A 21,805-nucleotide genomic window follows, 5' to 3' on the forward strand; every position below is an offset into this window, starting at 1 on the left:
CCTATGATAAGAAGAACCTGATTTTAAGAAATTCATGTTTTAATAAACAGTATTTTTATACACGTAAATATATGTATGGTTCTTATGGAATAGTATTGTGAATACGGAAAGACAGAAATAATCATGGTAATATAGGGCGCCTGACACTATTGTGGTAGTATTGGATAGAGGAAGCTCCGCTAGTAGGGAGCAAAGTGTCATTGGCAACCACTTATTGATAGCGCAAATTCCAGGAATTTTGTTGTTTATATATATATATAGATACTTATATAATAGGATATTTAGAACCGCACTCTGAAGAAAACTGGACAACTCAGCGGTGCTCCACTTTAAAGGAGTATAAGTCCCAATAATAATGCGTTGGTTTGAAGCAGGCACTCACCATAAGCAATTTTTGAGCAAGTTGGATCAAATTTTATTCAAGACATCAAAAAGTTGGTCGACGTTTTGATCCTCAACAGGGATCTTTGTCAAGACAAGAATAAGTCACATCACAGGACAGGTAGCACCAGACTGCCTGGTGCTACCTGTCCTGTGATGTGACTTATTCTTGTCTTGACAAAGATCCCTGTTGAGGATCGAAACGTCGACCAACTTTTTGATGTCTTGAATAAAATTTGATCCAACTTGCTCAAAAATTGCTTATGGTGAGTGCCTGCTTCAAACCAACGCATTATATATATATATATATGTATATAGATATATTCCTCAAGGAGGCACTCTTTAATCGAAGGCTGGAACAGGTAGGTATATCAATATAGTGCGGGTGCCTTCCATAAAAATAGCTGGCAGGCAGTACTTCAAATGTAGTCGATGGGACGGCGGCACTCAAAAAAAAGACACCAGAGAATAGTTTTGGTAAACCGACGTTTCAAGACCGTCAGGTCTTTTTATCAAGGTGCAAAAGAGATAAATGCAAGTGAAACATAACATACATAAATACCTGAGAGACCCGTTCACGTCTCCTGCCGTGGCTCCCCGGGCGCCTAATGATGACGTCAACACGTCGGAGCGTCACAGGAGACGTGAAGTGATCCTGTGCAAAGAGGAAAAAAACCGTAAACCAATAGGAAACATACATAGGTAACCATAGCAATGGCACCTAAACAATAATAACAGACGTTTAAAAACAGCGGTATTGAATACATAAAACAGTAGTGAGACTGCGGGCAATAATAACATAACTCGTATGAGTAAAGATACAGGCTATGGCTCTTTTGCTGGCATAGCAATTTATATGATACTTAGTACACACATAAAAAGATGAACAAATGCATGAAGGCAAAACTACAGCAAGTAGGTGATACTAATAAGATCCTCAGAGGAAACAAGACAACCCCAGGTTCTCATTTAAACCCCTGGGGGCCAGCGTGTCCAGGCGGTAGATCCACCTACACTCAGCTCGTAACAACGCAAGAGACCTGTCACCCCCTCTTTTGGGAGGGGGGACATGGTCTATTATGCGATATCTGAGCGAGGTGAGTGGATGTCGGGCCTGTGCGAAGTGTCGCCCCACTGGTTGTTCACTGGATCCGGACTCAATAGCTGCCTTGATGGCCGACTTATGGGCTGCTGCCCTTTCTTTAAAGGAACAGTCAGTCTTGCCGACATAGTGTCGACCACAAGGACAGCTAATGAGGTATACCACAAATCGGGTGTGACATGAAACCCGATGTCTAATTTGAAACCTCTTCCCAGAATAGGGATGAAAGAAGGCATCACCTGCGGTCATGAAACTACAGGTGGTGCAGCTGCAGCACCTGTAGCATCCAGGTTTCGGGGTACCCAGAAAAGTAGTATTTTTTTATGTACTTATAACTTTGAGCGCTACGAGGATCACACCGCATCTTGTGTTTTGTATCATTTATGTAGAGGGACCGAACTATCCCTCATTGTGGTTTGTAATCTTCATTGCTGCTCTAGGCGCAGTTGCTACAGTGGAGAAAAAAGTTTTGTGTATATCTTGTTATTTAGTTCATTCTCCACAGTTCTGACCGCTGCCATCAAATATGTTTCAACATAGAAACGTTAGGAGGGAAAAATTAAACGACCTTTTTTCAGATAAAACTGAACCCATATCACTTATAGATGATGATCTAGAAAATCTCATGGATAAAATTAAAAATGCCCTGGTTAAAGAAGGCAAAATATGGTGGGAATTAATCTCTCTAGAAAGATATGTAGCTGAGGAAATCATCCCAAGGGGCCTCAGACTAGATAAATTACCCTCCTTCAATAACCAATCAGAAGGTTTCGAAAAAGAATGGGTCAAAATACTCGACTCATGTTCATTGTCACTCATGAGATTAATCATTAGAGAAAGAGCAAAACAACTCAAAGATTTAGAATTAGAAATCGATTCCCTAAAGAGTATGGTAGAACCCATCAAAGACTCACAAGATTTCCTGGACATGGAACAGGAAATAATAGAGAAAGTAAGGAGGAATGAAAAGGAACTCATGGAGAAAAAAAAGAAAAAATATCTGAGGGATGTCAACGATTTCAAGGAAGGAAAACAACATCTTATTACAAACAAAGAGAAAAACTTCTTTAAAAGCAATAGGGAAATTAGATCCCCCCCGCACCAATAAACCGTACATAAGAAGAAATATAAGAATTTGGGACCATGAAGGAAGAGATCAGTACACACAAAGAGATAACTTCCGACAAAGAAATACATATAGGAAAGACGCTGAAGATGAATATGAAGAGCCCAGACCCCAGAGACGGAGCAATAGATTTGGCCCACACAAATTTCATCTTGATAATCGGAATGAGAGATCCACTCCCATGTATCAAAGAAGAAAACCATATAGAGACCATAGCAACCATGGTGATCACCATAGAAGGGAACGATACCAACCAATCCTAAGATACGAGTCAAATTATTGGGAACATGGAGAGGGACACCACGGCACAAGGGACACGTTCCAACCACTCGGAGTCAGGTCGAGAAGATCAAACCGATTTGAACCTCTAAGAAACCAAGAAGTAGCCGATGATTTTTTAGAATGAGGGAGCTTGGTTCCAAGAAACCAAGCAAAACAAGAAGAGGGAAAAGAGGAGGAGTCATCAAATCCAAACATAAAACAAAAAAGAAAAGCAGAAAAAGAAAAAAGAAAAACAGCACAGATATGGATCAGAATAGTGGAATGACGACTGAGAATCAAGAAAACGGGTGCACAAAAATTTTTAACATTAGTAGTCACACCCTGACCAACATAGAAGTGAAAGTTCTGGAGAAAGGCCTGAAATTTGCGCCGTCCAGCAAACTCAATCCATTTGAGGCCTACATAGACCTACAACGTTTTATACGTAAAATTACCTTGAAAAAATTCTTCGAGGACAAAGAGGATGATGAACCAGAAAGACAAATTAACCCTTTTAAACCGAAGTCCATATTCTTCCCCACCCACAAAAAGGGATGTTTTATAGAAACATTCGAAAGGATGGTTAGGGAGGATCTAGAGAACACAACGTTCAAACAGATACCTCAGAATAATTTTAATAAAGCAGAACGGGAAGCTTTGAAGAATTTACAGGACAACAAGGTAATTACTATTAAGCCAGCGGACAAAGGCGGAGGGGTGGTCGTCATGGACTCTACGGCGTATCACAATGAAGTAATGAAGTTGCTCAATGACGAAAACACCTATAAAAGATTAAGAAAAGACCCCTCAGAAGAAATAAAAGGAAAATTGATCCGGATGCTAGACAAATATTCGGGAAAAGAATTTATGCCAGAAGTCACGAAAAAATACATATTAATCCCCAATCCATCTATTCCGGTTATGTACATCTTGCCGAAGATCCATAAGGATAAGGAAAATCCCCCTGGTCGTCCCATAGTTGCCGGCACAGAATCCTTGACAGCCAATCTGTCCCATCTTTTGGACCACTTCCTTCAACCTTTGGTCCTCAAGACGGAATCGTATCTCAAAGATTCCATGGAAGTTATAAAAAAACTGGAGACCATAACATGGGATCCCACATACTTTTTAGTCACAGCGGACGTTTCCTCTCTTTACACAATCATCAACCACAAGGATGGATTGGATGCCGTAGCCTATTTCCTAAATAAAGAACAATCGACAGAGGACAGAACACACTTTATTCTAGAAGGAATAGAGTTTATACTGAAAAATAATTTTTTCTGGTATAACGAGTCCTACTACTTGCAGACCAACGGCACGGCCATGGGGACCAGGTTCGCCCCGGGTTATGCCAACCTCTTTATGGCACACTGGGAATCCCAGTGTGTCTTGGGGGGGCATGACCTAGGGGCAAACCTGGTCCTCTGGTCGAGATACATTGACGATATCCTGTTTCTGTGGAAGGGAGATGAAAACTCACTCAAAGACTTCCTCCAGTACCTTAACAACAACACAAGAAACATTAATTTAACATATACATACAGCAAAGAATCAGTTAATTTTTTGGATCTTTTGATTTATATCGAAAATGACTGTATTCAAACCAAAACATACATCAAACCTACAGATTGCAATTCCCTCATTCCCTTCAATAGTAACCATCACAACAATTGGTTGACATCTGTGCCCAATAGCCAGTTTCACAGAATCCGCAGGAACTGCACAACAATAGAGGATTATGAAACTCAAGGAAACACTCTCAAAGAACAATTCCTCTCCAAAGGCTACAAAATAGAAACAATTCAAAAGCCATTTGAAAAATACAGAAATTGTAATAGAAGAGAACTCCTAACAAAAGAAAAAACGATAAAACAATTGGATACCATACCTTATATTACAAAATACAATAGCCAACATAAACAAATGGAAACAATTATAAAGAGGCATTGGAACATCTTACTACGGGATAACACCTTGAAGAATATACTAAAAGAAAGACCTAAATTTGTATATAGAAAAGCCAAAACCATCAAAGATAATGTCGTCTCAAGTGTAAGCAGTTACCAAGAGAAAAGAGTACCGGGTACCATCTATACCAAGGGTTTCCACCGCTGTGGTTCCTGTATGATGTGCAGAAATTGCAAGAGTTCCGAACGGAAGATTACAGAAGTTACTTCCACCAAATGGGGCAAAAAACACTCCATAAACCAGTTCATAACATGTCATAGTAAAAGTGTGATTTATCTCCTTCAGTGTACATGTAATTTACAATACATAGGCCGAACCAGTAGAAAACTTAAAGATAGGATGTCAGAACACGTGAGAAACATTAAGAAGGGTTTGGATTCTCATAGTGTTTCAGCCCACTTTAAATCCACTCATGGATGTGATCCTAAACATCTGTCCTTCTTCTGCGGAATTGAACTGGTTAAGAACAATTGGAGGAAAAATAACCTGGAAGAATTATTAGCCAAAAACGAAATGAGAACCATTTTTAACTTCGGCACCCTTCAACCAGGCGGATTAAACTTAGAGTTCGAACTCAAATGGTTCTTATAAAAATCCCTTGCAAAGTATAATATGAGTTATAGAAACTTCCTTTTAAATAACACCCTCAGATGTGTATAAAGCACTAGAAGAGTTTTCCTCATATCCCATTCCCACTTTATCTATTTAACCATATATTTTTAGAACTTAAATCATCACATGAATTAATTATACACATGTCTCTTTAAATGCTTTTTTGTACATAGTGTTGTAGATTTATCATGTATGCCGTTTAAATTGCTGCAGGTTACGTTTATATGCTCCTAACAGGGCATTTCCTGTAAGTTGAAACGCATTTGCGTTCCATTCAGTTCCTCCTTTTCAGTAGGAACCTTTGCTGTCATGATTAGTTCCCATATGATCAGGAACGTTGCGCTTTGAATCCGGAAATGAACGGAAGTATTAGGCACTTCCGGTATAGCGCTATCAGAAACACAACGGTATATAGACCGTTTTACCTGCCACACATCCCCTCCACAGCAGGCTTAGTAGATGCAGTAATAAGCATCTACATATAGGTATATAAACAGCCCGTTTAGCGCTGAGACCGGCACATATTGCCGCTACACACGCTCAGCACACTTCCGGCGGAAGTGAAGTGCGTTCCACCTGTGTGGAACGCACGCTAGTAATTAACCTTTTTTTATCATTTCCAGCATACTAAATGCATATATTTTACACACAATTATCACTGTGACATCGCTTATCCTATATGGGGTATGATATGCACACTAATAGCCACCATAAAGGAATTTTATCTCATTTAAGTGAATATGTAACCACACCTCCCATAAGGGTGGTCCTATACCCCTCAGGTATAAATAGAAGCTCCAGGCAGACAGATATTGCACCTTGACAAAGACAGATATTGTTGAAACGCGTTGGTGTTTTATGATGCTGGAGGAGACTATTTGAGTTGTATTTGTCATCCCCTCCCTTTTTTACTATTTTATTTAAAATAAATTTCTACAATTTTTTTTTAACATTTCTGCCTGGACGTGATCTTATTGGAAAAGAAACCGTTATATGAGGATCCACCACGAGGATAATGTAAGCATACAAGTGAGCGTTTGAAAGATACCTTGATGTGTTTTATACCACCTGTTTGAATGTAAGCTTATTGTAACCACCATCCATTACTACGCACACAGGAGGTGAACCCATAAAGAATAACAACACTATACAGAGGAGAACCTCATTTGTGTCCTTTTGGGGAAAACAGTCCCAATATGAACTATTGAAAAACAAATTACACTATATGTGCATTTTTTCTGTTTTTTTATGTACGAATCATCCTTGAATTGCGGATGGTACACATTCCATACCCGGGACATATGAAGCATATAAGCACGTAACTACTGGTTTATTTTTTTACTATCTCCTTTTTTTATGTACTTATAACTTTGAGCGCTACGAGGATCACACCGCATCTTGTGTTTTGTATCATTTATGTAGAGGGACCGAACTATCCCTCATTGTGGTTTGTAATCTTCATTGCTGCTCTAGGCGCAGTTGCTACAGTGGAGAAAAAAGTTTTGTCTATATCTCTCCTGGCTGTGTTGCTCCACCCTGGAAGGTGCAGGGACCCAGCAGTATGGTGGGGGAGGCAGCTCACCACAGGCCCAGAGTCAGAACTTCAGAAGCAGGAAGAGCAGGGAGTGCTGGCCTCACGGTAGATGCTAAATTGTAGTGGGCTAAAGGACTTTCCACGCCCAGGGAGAGGAGCAAGGCCGGGGGGCTTGCTCCTTCACTATCCAAGCCACCACTGGTTGCCTTTAGTAACCAGGTGGCGACCGGAGCGAGCCACCGTGCCCGAAGCGTGGCGAGAGTCCATTTGGGACCCTTCTTCCGACCTTGCACCTCCTCTCTCCACCCCCACTCCTCCCCGAGGTCCTTTAGCCCATTACAATTTAGACCTAACCCTGGCCTCACGGAGCTCAGACAGTGTGGTGGGCAGGGCCAGCTCTGGCTGTCAGCTCTGCTCCGATGCCTTGGCAGTCACACAGCACATGATTGCTCAGCACTACAGCAGCTCGGCCATCGCATAACCCCGCGGCGCGGTGGCTGGCTGTGAACCCCGCCCCCTCCATTTGCCAGAGGGGTCCCGAAAACCGAGAGGAATGGGGGGGTTTGCGGGGCAGCGGGAGGCTCCTACAAAAGCAGAGAGCCTCTCGCTAAATGTGGGAGGGTAGGCAAGCGTGCGTGTGTGTGTGTATATATATATAATTTTCTTTATTGAAAACTCCTCGTGTCTGTAAATGTATCATGTGTCACATTGCAGTAGTTAGAATACTTTAGCTTTTGTCCTATCTGTAATGCTGCTACACTGGTTTATGGCTTGCATAAGTTTGGAACATCTGGGCACCCATGGTTGTAGTACAGAGAGGACTTCAGAACTACAGGATGACGTCAGAGAGGCGGTGTCACGTGACCAGGAAGTCCCCTGGTGTCTGCACACGGAGCTGGCCGGACTCCATTCCGAATACGCACGTCACAGGCTGAGGTATATAATCTGTGTATTATTGTATTTCCTGTGTGACCTCTGCACCCTGCACTCTAGGGATGGGACATCAGTTAAATGATGTTTTCAAAAATGGTTACAAAACATCATTTAGACCTAAACATTGGGACTCTAAACCCGATGTTAACCGATGTTTACTGATGTTTCAATTGTTTTTTTTTTAATAAACTGTCTAGTTAAGCCTATAATACAGTAATAAACTTATGAGATGATAAATAATAATTCATGCTTTGTGGTAAATAAAATTTGTCACGGAGGGGAAAAAAGTGAAGCATTAACTAGCAAAACTTTATTTAAACAACTCACAGCAGCTCACAGCCTGCTACATCTCACAGCAGCTCACAGCCTGCTACATCTCACAGCCTGCTACATCTCACAGCGGCTCACAGCCTGCTACATCTCACAGCGGCTCACAACCTGCTACATCTCACAGCGGCTCACAGCCTGCTACATCTCACAGCGGCTCACAGCGGCTCACAGCCTGCTACATCTGACAGTGGCTCACAGCCTACTACAACTCACAGCGGCTCACAGCCTGCTACATCTCACAGCAGCTCACAGCCTGCTACATCTCACAGCGGCTCACAGCCTGCTACATCTCACAGCAGCTCACAGCCTGCTACATCTCATAGCGGCTCACAGCCTGCTACATCTCACAGCCTGCTACATCTCACAGCGGCTCACAGCCTGCTACATCTCACAGCGGCTCACAGCCTGCTACATCTCACAGTGGCTCACAGCCTGCTACATCTCACAGCGGCTCACAGCCTGCTACATCTCACAGAAGCTCACAATCTGCTATTTTTAAATATTTTTAAGGTACTTACTCATCTTTTCAGCCACCGCTTACGCCAGTTACGTTAGCCGCTACGTGAATCACTATCGTCCCCTCCCGATTGCTCACCACGCTCGGTGGCTCGGTCGCCAAAACATTACTAAAAGGTAATAGATGGTGGCGTGGACTCCGAAAATAACCCTCGCGGCTTACCGTACGCTGCGTATGTTCTGTAGCAGAAGCGGTGGCCGCAAAGATGAGGAAGTACCATTTTTAACTTGATTTATAACAGTAGGAACAGGCTAATAACTTAAGTTGAACATAGAAAATAACTCAAAAACATTACATACAGGGCAACATAGAACATACTGGACCTTATTCTAGTTCACTCGCAGAGGCAAATTCCTTCTCAAATGGACAAAAACATGTGCACTGCAGGTGGGGCAGATGTAACTTGTGCAGAGAGAATTAGATTTGGGTGGGGTATTACTTCAAAGTGAGATCTATATTGCAGTGTAAAAATGAACCAGTCAGTATTTACCCTGCACAGAAACAAAACAACTCACCGAAATCTAACTCTCTCTGCACATGTTACATCTGCCCCACCTGCAGTGCACATGGTTCTGCCCATTTGAGAAGGAATTTGCCTTTGCGAGTGAACTAGAATAAGGGCCACTTTACGTTGAAAAAAAATGGCCTTTTCTTGTTGCAATATAGGAGTAGTGGTTTATCACTCTCCATTTTATCACTTTTGAAGCTTAGTGCATCTGGCCCAGTCTGTTACTGTTTTGGATCTGTTTTTTAAGGTGTCAATGAATATAAAACAAGGAGTGAGCTGGCTGCCGAAAGCAGTGACAGCACCACACAGTGACACACAAAAGTCATCAGCTGCAGTTTGCCAGTTGGAATTTACATTCATGCTTCATTATATGTCTACAGATTGTAAGTGTAATCTTTAAATAAAACTCTTCTCTTTTAAAAAGACCATTTGCACTATATCTTTTCCATCTCCCTCCATACACATGGTTACATCCATGGGAGAAGGGAGTGTATTTTCTTTTTTTTCAGGATTAATGGCCAATCATCAGGATTGAAGTATTGAAGGACTTTTATTTGGTGATATCAATTTAATTCATTGTCACTGGGATTACACTTTTTTGTATTATTAATGAACACTTTCTGTCTATGTTTTTACTCTTTTTTTATATATATATGTTCATGTTGTGAGTATAACTGGATGTTTACTCTTTTGATTATGCAAGACCTTTGCTGCACTTTAATTTAATTTAATTGCGCACTTTAGTCTGAATTTTTTTTTACAGTTGTGTAGGAGAACGGTGTGTGCATAGTGAGTAGTGTAGGAGAGCAGTGTGTACATGGCAAGTAGTGTAGAGGAGCAGTGGGTACATGGCAAGTAGTGTAGGAGAGCAGTGTGTGCATGGTGAGTAGTGTAGGGGAGCAGTGTGTGCATAGCGAGTAGTGTAGAGGAGCAGTGTGTGCAGGGTGAGTAGTGTAGGAGAGCAGTGTGTGTATGGTGAGTAGTGTAGGGGAGCAGTGTGTGCAGGGCCAGTAGTGTAGGAGAACTGCGTGTGCATGGCGAATAGTGTAGGGGAGCAGTGTGTGCATGGTGAGTAGTGTAGGAGAGCAGTGTGTGCATGGTGAGTAGTGTAGGAGAGCAGTGTGTGCATGGTGAGTAGTGTAGGGGAGCAGTGTGTGCAGGGCCAGTAGTGTAGGAGAACAGCGTGTGCATGGCGAGTAGTGTAGGGGAGCAGTGTGTGCAGGGGAGTAGTGTAGGAGAGCAGTGTGTGCAGGGGAGTAGTGTAGGAGAGCAGTGTGTGCAGGGTAGTAGTGTAAGAGAACAGTGTGTGCAGGGGAGTAGTGTAGGAGAGCAGTGTGTGCATGGCGAGTAGTGTAGAGGACCAGTGTGTGCAGGGTGAGTAGTGTAGGAGAGCAGTGTGTGCATGGTGAGTAGTGTAGGAGAGCAGTGTGTGCAGGGCGAGTAGTGTAGGAGAGCAGTGTGTGCATGGTGAGTAGTGTAGGAGAGCAGTGTGTGCATGGTTAGTGTAGGAGAGCAGTGTGTGCAGGGCCAGTAGTCTAGGGGAGAAGTGTGTGTAGGGCGAGTAGTGTAGAAAGACAAGATATAAGCGATAATTCGCATATATCTAGAGAGCGCCACAGTTGGATGAATTCAATACAAATTTATTAATATAAAATAACACACAATAAAATTGTACAGACAATATAAGCTCATAAAAATACAAAAAAGTAAAAAGAATCGATATATTCGCACACACTCCTATTGACGATTTCAAGGGCTGTAATAGACAGCTGATTGTCCTTTAAATTGATCCTTAAATGGATTTGGGGAATTATAAATGGCAGTGGCTTACTCAGAGTATTTATCAATGATTAACCGACCTCAGATCCTTTGAAATTTGAACAGCCGAGAGAAATATTCAGTTGTGCTGTGTATATTCAACAGACAGCTCCAGCACCCCTGTCAGCGGTCGCCGCCTGTTGACAACCCGCTGATGAGATGTTTCACAGGGGGCGAGCCGTCCGTCTCCGGCAAACAGCGCGGATGGAAGTTTGCTGTACTGCCGGGAATCACAGAAGTCAGGACACAGTGCGTTGAGTTTTCTGATATAATGTGAAGCTGCATATACAACCACCCAAACCACTTATCTAATATGTTAATAAGTTGAAGAAACCATTACTGTCATTGTCTCTGTCTTAAATGTCTACTCACTCTGGTTTTCCACACCATCAAAGTGGTTTTGTCTGTATTTAATTTTTGGATAATCATATGTTTCTATCTGGATAATACCCCATATTATAACAAAAGTATAAGGTATGGAGATAAAAAGGAAAATGTTATTCATAATATAATAATAAAGAAAAAGAATTTATTTTTTTTTTTTTATAATAAAAATAAAAATAAACTTTGCCGAACTCTGCTGACCAGGGGTTTTGAACTTGTGGATAGCACAGCTAGTGATTCTGTTGCTAAGCAGGAGCACTACTGAGTGAGCCATTCAGCTCTATATTAACATTATAGCACATTTACCCCTATTAGTCTTTCTTAAGGCCCCCATACACTATGCGATTTTCGGCCGATTTCACCCGATTTCGGCCCTTTGGGCCGATAAATCGGGTGAAATCGGACGAAAATCGCATGTATTTGACATCTGATCTGATCTGATGCGCGGTCCCGTGCGCATCAGATCTGATCAGGGCGTCGGACCTGCAGAATATAAGATATATCGGAATCTGACCCATCATGGGCACATCGTGAGTGCTTTTGAGCACCCACGATGTTTCAGATCCGATATATCTAAGTGAACAATTCCTGGTACCTCCTTCCGTGTTCTGCAGTAGCAGCAGCGAACACACATCAGCGGAAGGGGCAGGAGAGAAGAGGCAGTGAGACTCTTCCAGTTACCTGCTGCTGCTGCTGCTGGAGCTCGGCGCCGGCAGCAGAGCCCAACCCACTCTCCTCTGCTGTTGGAGGTCGGAGAGCAGCAGAGAGTCTGACACCCCCCTCTCCCCTGCTGCTGCTGGACGTCGAGGTCAGCACGGACACCAGAGCCAGTGACCCCCCTCCCCTCTTTCTCCTGCTGCTGCTGCTGGAGGTCAGGGGGAGCTTCTCATTGGCTGATCTGCCTCCCCCTTGACGTCACTGGAAGTGTCCTCCTCCCCTCTATCTCCAACTTTTGTAAGGTTTCAGATGAGAAGAAAGAAAAAAAAAAGCAAGAAAGAAACCATCCCGTTTTCTGCATCCACCTGGGACAATGTATGTGGCTGTGGGATAACTGTCTTTTTTGCACCATTAACCCCTTCCATAGTGGAAGAGCATAGGAAAGGAAATCAAGGCAGGGGGTTAATGCATAGATGTAAATGTAAATTCATCATCTATTACACACTAACATTGTAATAATAAAATTAATTCAATGAGAAATGTATTTTTCGTATTTGAAAGCTCAATTTATATATAGATATATATATATATATATATATATATATATATATATAGTCCATTGTACCGGCTCTCCGTCTGGGACTTGTAGTGCACCGGGTGTCAGGACCAAACACCTGTAAATACAAGTGTATAAGCAGCGTTGCGGGGGGGAGTGCTGCACTCACGGCGTCTTGTTAAAGAAAATTCAGCAGTCTGATTTACAACATTGAAACGTTGTAAATCAGACTGCTGAATTTTCTTTAACAAGATGCCGTGAGTGCAGCACTCCCCCCCCGCAACGCTATATATATATATATATATATATTGCAGTCTCTTGTGATAGATCCTTGGTATATCATTGAAGTCCACTGTCTCTCTCAAATATATATATATATATATATATATATAAAATCAGGGAGTCGGGTCATTCATTACTTTGCATTAATAAAATATCTATATAATCTATATAATGAAACATTACAGATGCTCTGTAAAGGTGCCCATACACTGCTGTGACGTCTCGCAGCAGTCTTCGGACCCCCGATACCCTGCAAGCCGCCGCAACTTCCCGGTGGCAGGGATGCATGCGATCCATTGTGATGGATCGCATGCGTCCCTGCTTCCCGCCTGCCTCGCCGCCTGGAGGGAGGTCCCAGAACGGGTGGTCGGACGGCCTGCAGGTCCGACCACCTGGTCGGGTCCTATGTGCACGGGACCGCGCATTGGACCCAACTGCATGTCAGGGAGAGGCGATTTGGTCCAATTTAATGGGCCGATTGGTCACAATCGCCCGAAATCGGACCAAATCACCTCAGTGTATGTATTAGTGTTTAGCCCCTGCTTCATATAGCACTGTTCAGGCCACTCCCTAGAGCCATCCCATCAGATACATCTCATGGCACATCCAAATTGCTTCAGATTAATCTTATGATTAATCACATGTGATAAATCACATGTGATTTATCTGACACAAATTGGATGTAAAAAATGGCACATCAAGTGTCAAATTGGATGTAGGCCTCCTGGGAAGTTGCCGGGGAAGTTCAAGGGAAATCAGATGCAATTTTAAAGGTCAGATAAATCTCATAGTGTATGGGGGCCTTTAGAGTTGAATATATACAAAGCAATAACTTCTTTTGCACGCTCTTCCTTCCTTTTTATCTCCACAATATATTCGGATGCCATTCCCCTCTCTATTTTCTTAGTGTTGTTTATATTATATTATGTTTATGCAAAAAAAATTTTTTTCTATTTATTTATTTCGTTTTTTGATAATATATATTGGTTTATATACTTGTATATGTAATGTTTATAATTTGTATGGATGATATGTTATACAGGAGCATTAGGATTAATGTTTTATAAGTTTATTCGAATGTTCTGGGAAATTACACATGACTAAGCAAAAAGTGCTTCTTTCTAAACCCAACCCACCAAGGGTTAACTCACAACCTGCATCAGGACATTTGCTAGAAGCACTAATTAGTGCATAAAGATGATTGGATGTCAGTCTTTTAAATAGCATGGCTCACAAACCTTGTCTTATACCTTCTGAGGAAACCGCTGCTTACCCACATAGCGGAGAAACGCTTCAAGGGATTTTACCAGCTGGCACTCCGTGTAGCCGACTCAGAGCAACCGCTTAACAATCTACCTCAACCTGCCTTAAAAATTTCCAAGCCGTTCCAGAGTGACCTCCCCAGTGTGTTGCTATCTTCAACAAGCATCCGGCGTCTGACCGGTAATTCAAGCCACCGCAACCTGGGTGAGTGTTTGCACTGTGTCCTGACTTCTGTGATTCCCGGCAGTACAGCAAACTTCCATCCGCGCTGTTTGCCGGAGACGGATGGCTCGCCCCCTGTGAAACATCTCATCAGCGGGTTGTCAACAGGCGGCGACCGCTGACAGGGGTGCTGGAGCTGTCTGTTGAATATACACAGCACAACTGAATATTTCTCTCGGCTGTTCAAATTTCAAAGGATCTGAGGTCGGTTAATCATTGATAAATACTCTGAGTAAGCCACTGCCATTTATAATTCCCCAAATCCATTTAAGGATCAATTTAAAGGACAATCAGCTGTCTATTACAGCCCTTGAAATCGTCAATAGGAGTGTGTGCGAATATATCGATTCTTTTTACTTTTTTGTATTTTTATGAGCTTATATTGTCTGTACAATTTTATTGTGTGTTATTTTATATTAATAAATTTGTATTGAATTCATCCAACTGTGGCGCTCTCTAGATATATGCGAATTATCGCTTATATCTTGTCTTTCTACATATTGTCCTCTTACAAATATACCTATTTGTACTTGGGAGCAGCCAACCATATTTACATCCATATTTACCTAATTTATTCAATAATCTTTGTGTAATTTTCCAGTTTTTTATTATTTTCTATTTTTTTCCCCAAAAGGGGGTGTGGTCACTAATTGCGCCCGATTGGTTTGTTTTTTCTGAACCAGAGCTGTTATCCTTACGAGTAGTGTAGAGGAGTAGTGTGTGCATGGCGAGTAGTGTAGAGGAGCAGGGTGCGTAGTGTAGGAGAACAGTGTGTGCAGGGTGAGTAGCGTGGGAGAACAGTTAGAGCAGTGTGTGCAGGGTCAGTAGTGTAGGGGAGGAGTGTGTGCAGGGCGAGTAGTGTAGGGGAGCAGTGGGTGTAGTGTAGGATTACAGTGTGTGCATGACGAGTAGTGTAGAGGGGCAGTGTGTGCAGGGGAGTGGTGTAGGAGAGCATTGTGTGCATGGTGAGTAGTGTAGGAGAGCAGTGTGTGCAGGGTGAGCAGTGTAGAGGAGCAGTGTGTGCAGGGGGAGTGGTGAAGGATAGCATTGTGTGCATGGTGAGTATTGTAGGATAGCAGTGTGTGCAGGGCATGTATTGTACAGGAGCAGTGTGTGCAGGATGAGAAGTGTAAGAGAGAAGTGTGTGCAAGATGAGCAGTGTAGGAGAGTAGTGTGTGCAGGGCGTGTAGTGTAGGAGAGCAGTGTGTGCCTGGTGAGTAGTGTAGGAGAAAAGTGTGCATGGCAAGTAGTGTAGGAGAGCAGTGTGTGCATGGCGAGTAGTGTAGTAGAGCAGTGTGTGCAGGAGGAGTAGTGTAAGAGAGCAGTGTGTGCAGGGGGAGTAGTGTAGGATTACAGTGTGCGCATGGCGAGTAGTGTAGGGGAGCTGTCTGTGCAGAGAGCGTAGTGTAGGAGAGCAGTATGCGCATGGTGAGTAGTGTAGGAGAGCAGTATGCGCATGGAGAGTAGTGTAGGAGAGCAGTGTGTGCATGGCATGTAGTGTAGGAGAGCAGTGAGTGCAACGCGAGTAGTGTAGGAGAGCAGTGTGTGTAGGAAGAGTAGTGTAGGGGAGCTGTGTGTACATGGCGAGTAGTCTAGGAGAGCAATGAGTGCAGGGCGAGTAGTGTAGGAGAGCTGTGTGTGCAGGGGAAGTAGTGTAGGAGAGCTGTGTGTGCATGGTGAGTAGTGTAGGAGAGCAGTGAGTGCAACACGAGTAGTGTAGGAGAGCAGTGTGTGTAGGAAGAGTAAAGTAGGGGAGCTGTGTTTATATTGCGAGTTGTGTAGGATAGCAGTGTGTGCAGGAAGAGTAGTGTAGGAGAGCTGTGTGCTCAGAGGTAGTGTAGTAGAGCAGTGAGTGCAGGGCGAGTAGTGTAATGGTGTGTACACAACAGGAGCGATATGCCGTGCTATGCGAGTCCCGATGCGATCAGATCACATCGGGACTCGCATCGCACGGCATGCATGGAGGGGCACAATCTGTACTATATAGTCTTGGCTGCCGTCTCCATCTGGCTGAGGATTTGCGCTCACACAGTGCGCATCGGCAGTGCATCGGGCTCACAAGCCCTAAAAAATCATGCGATTTGCATGCGATATGTCTTCCGATTTTCACTATATCGGCAACATCGGAAGCCATATCTCACCCTCTGTACACACCATAAGAGAGCATTGTTTGCCGAGAAGGTTGTTAAAATATAAATATGTGGACCTATATGTTCATTGAGCAACTCTTACCTATATCCATGCTTATGTTACCTTATTTTCTGCAATGGCATTCAGGACATATCATTAATCATTGAAAAGTTATTGATATATTATATAGCCGTGCAAACTGCAGAATACTACACTTGCTGAATGGGTCTAATCCTACAGAGTATAAGACCTTCCCTTTGCCTAACATAGGCAGGTGGGCATACCTCCCAACATGACCCTCTCCAGGAGGGACACAATGCTCTGCTCCTGGGCTTTCCTCTTAATGTATGATTACCTTCATCTGTGTTAAGGCCCCCATACACTATGCGATTTTGGGACGATTTCATCCGATTTCGGCACTTTGTGCCGATAATCGGGTGAAATCGGCCCAAAATCGTAGGTGTGTGATATCTGATCCGATCCGATGCGCAGTCCCGTGCGCATCGGACCGGATCAGGGAGGTCGGACAGTCTGTGCATACGATCACGTCCGACCTCCCTGTATGCATATGCCTGCCACCTGACAGACATATGCATGCAGACACCGGGGGAGATGTGGGGCGGGCGGCGGGTGCGGTGAGCGCTGCTGACCTGGCCGGGCAGTGTACTTACACATAGCAGCAGCGGGGACGGGCAGCGCAGTGGTGGCTATTATATTTTTAAAAATACTTGTCAAATGACCGGCCGCACTCTGATTGGCTGAGAGCTCTCCGGCCAATCAGAGAGCGGCCGGTCATTTGACAAGTATTTTAAAAATCTAATAGCCGCCACTACGCGTCCCGTCCCCGCTGCTGCTATGTGTAAGTACACTGCCCGGCCAGGTCAGCAGCAATCACCACACCCGCCGCCCGCCCCCACCACCGCTGGCCGCCCGCCCCCACCACCGCTGGCCGCCCCCACCACCGCCGCTGCCCGCCCCTGCTACTGCCGCTGCCCACCCCCAGTACTGCCGCTGCCCGCCCCCACTACTCCTCACTGCCCTGCAGCTCCCCGGGTTTTTTTTTACATGGGATAAATCGCATGCGATTTATCCCATGTAAAAAATGGCACATCAAGTGCCAAATTGTATGTGAGCCTCCCGGGGAGCTGCCGGGCGGCTCGCAGGTAAATTGGGTCCGACTTGTCCCTAGGACAAGTCGGCCTAATGTATGGGGGCCTTTAAACAGGTAAATTGCTGAGAAAGGTGCTTCACTACAGGTGATGGCAATCATACATTAAGAGGGAAGTGCAGGAGCAGAGCAATGTGTCCCTCCTGGGGAGGGTCATGTTGGGAGGTATGGGTGTGTACAAGTAGGGAAAAGGAAAAAGTACTCTCTTTTGCTGGGGGCACTGCTTTTGAAAAAAGTTTTAAAACTTAGCTTTTAATTTATTAAACAATTTTATAAGAATAAAATGGACACACGTTGATACTAACATAACATACAAAAAACATTGAACATATAATAGGAGTGTGTAGCACTATGCCTCACAATCTATCCAGTAAGCATTTTGTGTAAATAAGTTGTATAGTGTGTACAAGAATTCAATGTGCACACTGAATGCTTCTGTAACAGAGAAATGGCACAAATAATTTGATGGATATTTACAAATATCCTATAAGCAGAACGCTGCGAAATATTGAGGTTGTCACAATAAGAAAATCTGCTGACACTATCTGGTATCTCACTCTATAGAAAATAGATGCCGTTTATTACTGTTCAAAACGGTATTTAACCAGTGATTGTAAATATTGTCTAATAAATTCTCTGCTTTATGCCCCTTTCCCACTGCAGCCTTAAAACGGTATATTGCCGATTTTTTGAGGGCAAAATACCGTTTAAGGCTGCAGTGGGAAAGCACCAGAGTTGAAATACCGTTTAAAGTTAAACGGTATTTCAACCCGTTTCCAAAGCAGAGTTTTACACGGTAATCTATCGTTTAAGAGGCAATGGGAATGCATCTTAAACGGTAGAGATGATGGCAGATTTTTTCAGCCATCATCTCCGTGTGTGTGCGCTGCCGGGCTGAAAGATTAACCACTTTCAGCCCGGCGGTACGCCCCACTGCCACCCCCCTCCCCCCTCCTGTTATACTCACTTGTCCACGCTGCCCCGCTGTGTCCGGCTGGCTGCTGCTGCGGCTGGATGCCGTTAGCGATGCTGGTCCGGCCACATGCCCCGCCTCCCTCTGTCCTGCTCCACACGGAGCAGCACTGGCCACCAATGTTTTATTTTGTAAGCCAGTAATATATAGATTGCTGGCACATGCCAGCAATCTATATATTTCTGGAACCACTGGGCACCAATGAGAATCCTAAGCCAGTAATATATAGATTGCTGGCACATGCCAGCAATCTATATATTTCTGGAACCACTGGGCACCAATGAAAATCCTAAGCCAGTAATATATAGATTGCTGGCACATGCCAGCAATCTATATATTGCAGGCACCACTGGGCACCAATGATTTAGTTATTAGGCAGTAATATATACATAGCTGGCACTGGCCAACAATGTATATATTACTGTCCACCATGGGTTAAATTGAGCCGACACATAGCACAAATGTCGACGGCTGCGGGATTTGTACGCACCACTGGCCCCTCCCCCACCTTTTATTATGTGAAAACAACTGTTGGTGTGCACCTTTTTATCCCTGAAAAGCCCATTAAAGTCACAGGCACTCATTTGTGCTGTAAAAACGTTTTGAAGAGCTAAAACGTTTTACCTGCAATGGGAATGGTACTTAAATGGCATTTAAAACTGTAATCTGCTGCAGTGGGAATGCTAAATAGCGTTTAAGATTACCTGTAACTTAAAATGGGTCTGCAGTGGGAAAGCAGCATTAGAAACACTGTGTATCACTCTCCAACAGTTCTATATTACCTGGTGATACAGAAATCAAGAAATGAACATTGTATCTCTATGTTGCAAATAAAGACGTCTGGCAGATAACTGCTTAGTTTGACTTTTTCACAGAGATACTATAAGATTACTATTATCACATTCAAAGGGACAGGATAGGAGGCTGTCCAATCAAATTATGCAACCGTTATAGACATTGCAGATAAGTGACAGTGTGGAGATACAGTGTAACAGGATTACTTAAATAATCAATAGACAAGCATTTCAAATAGGTGACAGTGTGAATATACCATGTGCCAGGGTAACTTTCATATGAAATAGGGTGCTCTTTTAATTCGCACCACTAAACCAAATTTCTGTAATAGTTCATCATGAACAAAATGTTACATATGGTACTGCAGACTTCGTGTGGAGGGATTCAAATATTCCTCTGATGTTACTTACTAGGACTTGCTACCATTTACTCATGGGTCAGTTTCTAAAGAAATGCAGTAAAGGTATGGGTGTGTGTCTCATGCAGCAGCCATTTTGTCCCATGATGGGTATTCAGAGCTGATTACTTTTGTGCGAATTCTCAATCCTATTGTTTACCAAATGGCTGCAGCTGTCCAGTCACACACACACATCTGTGATGTCACTTGGCAGTGATTCTGTCCTCTCAGACTGGCCCCTTCTAGTCAGCAGGGCTGTAGTGATGCTCCATTTCCTGTCAGTCAGCCATGACACCAGGCCGGGGTGTGTGATAGGAAAGACTCCCAGCAGCAGATGTGAGGATCTGAGATCAGAGACCTGGATATCGTGCTGCACTTCTCTCATCTTCCAGTAACAGGGTGGAGGAAATAAGCAGATTACAGCAGTCAGCCCTCATCTGAGGTAATACACTAGTGCTGCAGCCCCTGTCACTCCTCACAGATACAGTCTCTCTCCCTCCTGATGTACAGGGCTAGCCCCGTATGTGTCCTGCTCCAGACTCATGGCTCCCTGCTAGTTACACATGACCTGCAGCAGTCAGCCCTCATCTGAGGTAAGACACTAGTGCTGCAGCCCCTGTCACTCCTCACAGATACAGTCTCTCTCCTGATGTACAGGGCTAGCCCCGTATGTGTCCTGCCCCAGACTCATGGCTCCCTGCTAGTTACACAGGACCTGCAGCAGTCAGCCCTCATCTGAGGTAAGACACTAGCGCTGCAGCCCCTGTCACTCCTCACAGATACAGTCTCTCTCCCTCCTGATGTACAGGGCTAGTCCCGTATGTGTCCTGCTCCAGACTCATGGCTCCCTGCTAGTTACACATGTCCTGCAGCAGTCAGCCCTCATCTGAGGTAAGACACTAGTGCTGCAGCCCCTGTCACTCCTCACAGATACAGTCTCTCTCCCTCCTGATGTACAGGGCTAGCCCCGTATGTGTCCTGCTCCAGACTCATGGCTCCCTGCTAGTTACACATGACCTGCAGCAGTCAGCCCTCATCTGAGGTAAGACACTAGCCCTGCAGCCCCTGTCACTCCTCACAGATACAGTCTCTCCCTCCTGATGTACAGGGCTAGCCCCGTATGTGTCCTGCCCCAGACTCATGGCTCCCTGCTAGTTACACATGACCTGCAGCAGTCAGCCCTCTAGAACCTATTGCTCTCCACATGTTTGGGAAACTACACATCCCAGAATGCTTTGCAACAGATCTAGCTTTCCATAATATGAAAACTGTGGCAATGCATGCTGGGACAGAAGTTCCTCAACATCTGGAAACCATTTGTTGCTCAGGCCTGTTCTAGAAAGTTCAGAACTACAGTTAACTAATTCAGGGCCACATTTAAATATCCGTTCCCAGAGTCTGTGATAATATAACTTTACAGAAGGACCATATATCTATCTATATATCGGCGGTACAAGTATCGCCCACTCAAACTGACAGAAAATATTAAACATAAAACATCAATACATATAAGGATTGTCCTTTTATATTCCTGTAGACCAATGGTTCTCAACATCGGTCCTCAGGACCCCCAACAGGCGCAGGTTTCCCAGGTCACCTGGCAGGTGCACAGGTGCACTCATTATTCACTGACTCATTTTAAAAGACCACAAGTGGAGCTAATTATTGCACCTGTGATTCTGTGTGGAGACCTGGAAAATGTGCACTGTTAGGGTCCTGAGCACCGGGTTTGAGAACCATTGCTTTAGACTTTTAAAAACACAATCTCTCCTCAGGACGGCTGTTCCTCCCCAGCAGGTCAGTTCCAATAGCCCTTCCTAAAGATAATCTGTAAGACAGTTGTGAGAAGTGCGCCTCCTTGTGTAATATTTTGGAATGTAAATTT

General features: G+C 43.9%; 1 protein-coding gene across 5 annotated transcripts in view; it reads left to right on the top strand.

The window, feature by feature from the left end:
• Positions 1-7,694: 7,694 nt before the first annotated feature.
• LOC146075889 (uncharacterized) overlaps positions 7,695-21,805 on the top strand; it is a 46,121-nt gene continuing 32,010 nt past the window's right edge. For 2 of the 5 annotated variants that reach the window (XM_083185564.1, XM_083185568.1), the window contains exon 1: positions 20,081-20,362. The gene's annotated coding sequence lies outside the window, so the exon portion shown is untranslated. Of the gene's footprint in view, positions 7,924-9,522; positions 9,659-20,067; positions 20,363-21,805 lie in introns of those variants that run through there. The other 3 variants (XM_083185566.1, XM_083185565.1, XR_014473652.1) reach the window with 3 other exon arrangements.

Source organism: Crinia signifera, chromosome 4 (genome assembly GCF_055691185.1).
Source record: "Crinia signifera chromosome 4, ASM5569118v1, whole genome shotgun sequence".
Classification (NCBI taxonomy): Eukaryota; Metazoa; Chordata; class Amphibia; order Anura; family Myobatrachidae; genus Crinia; species Crinia signifera.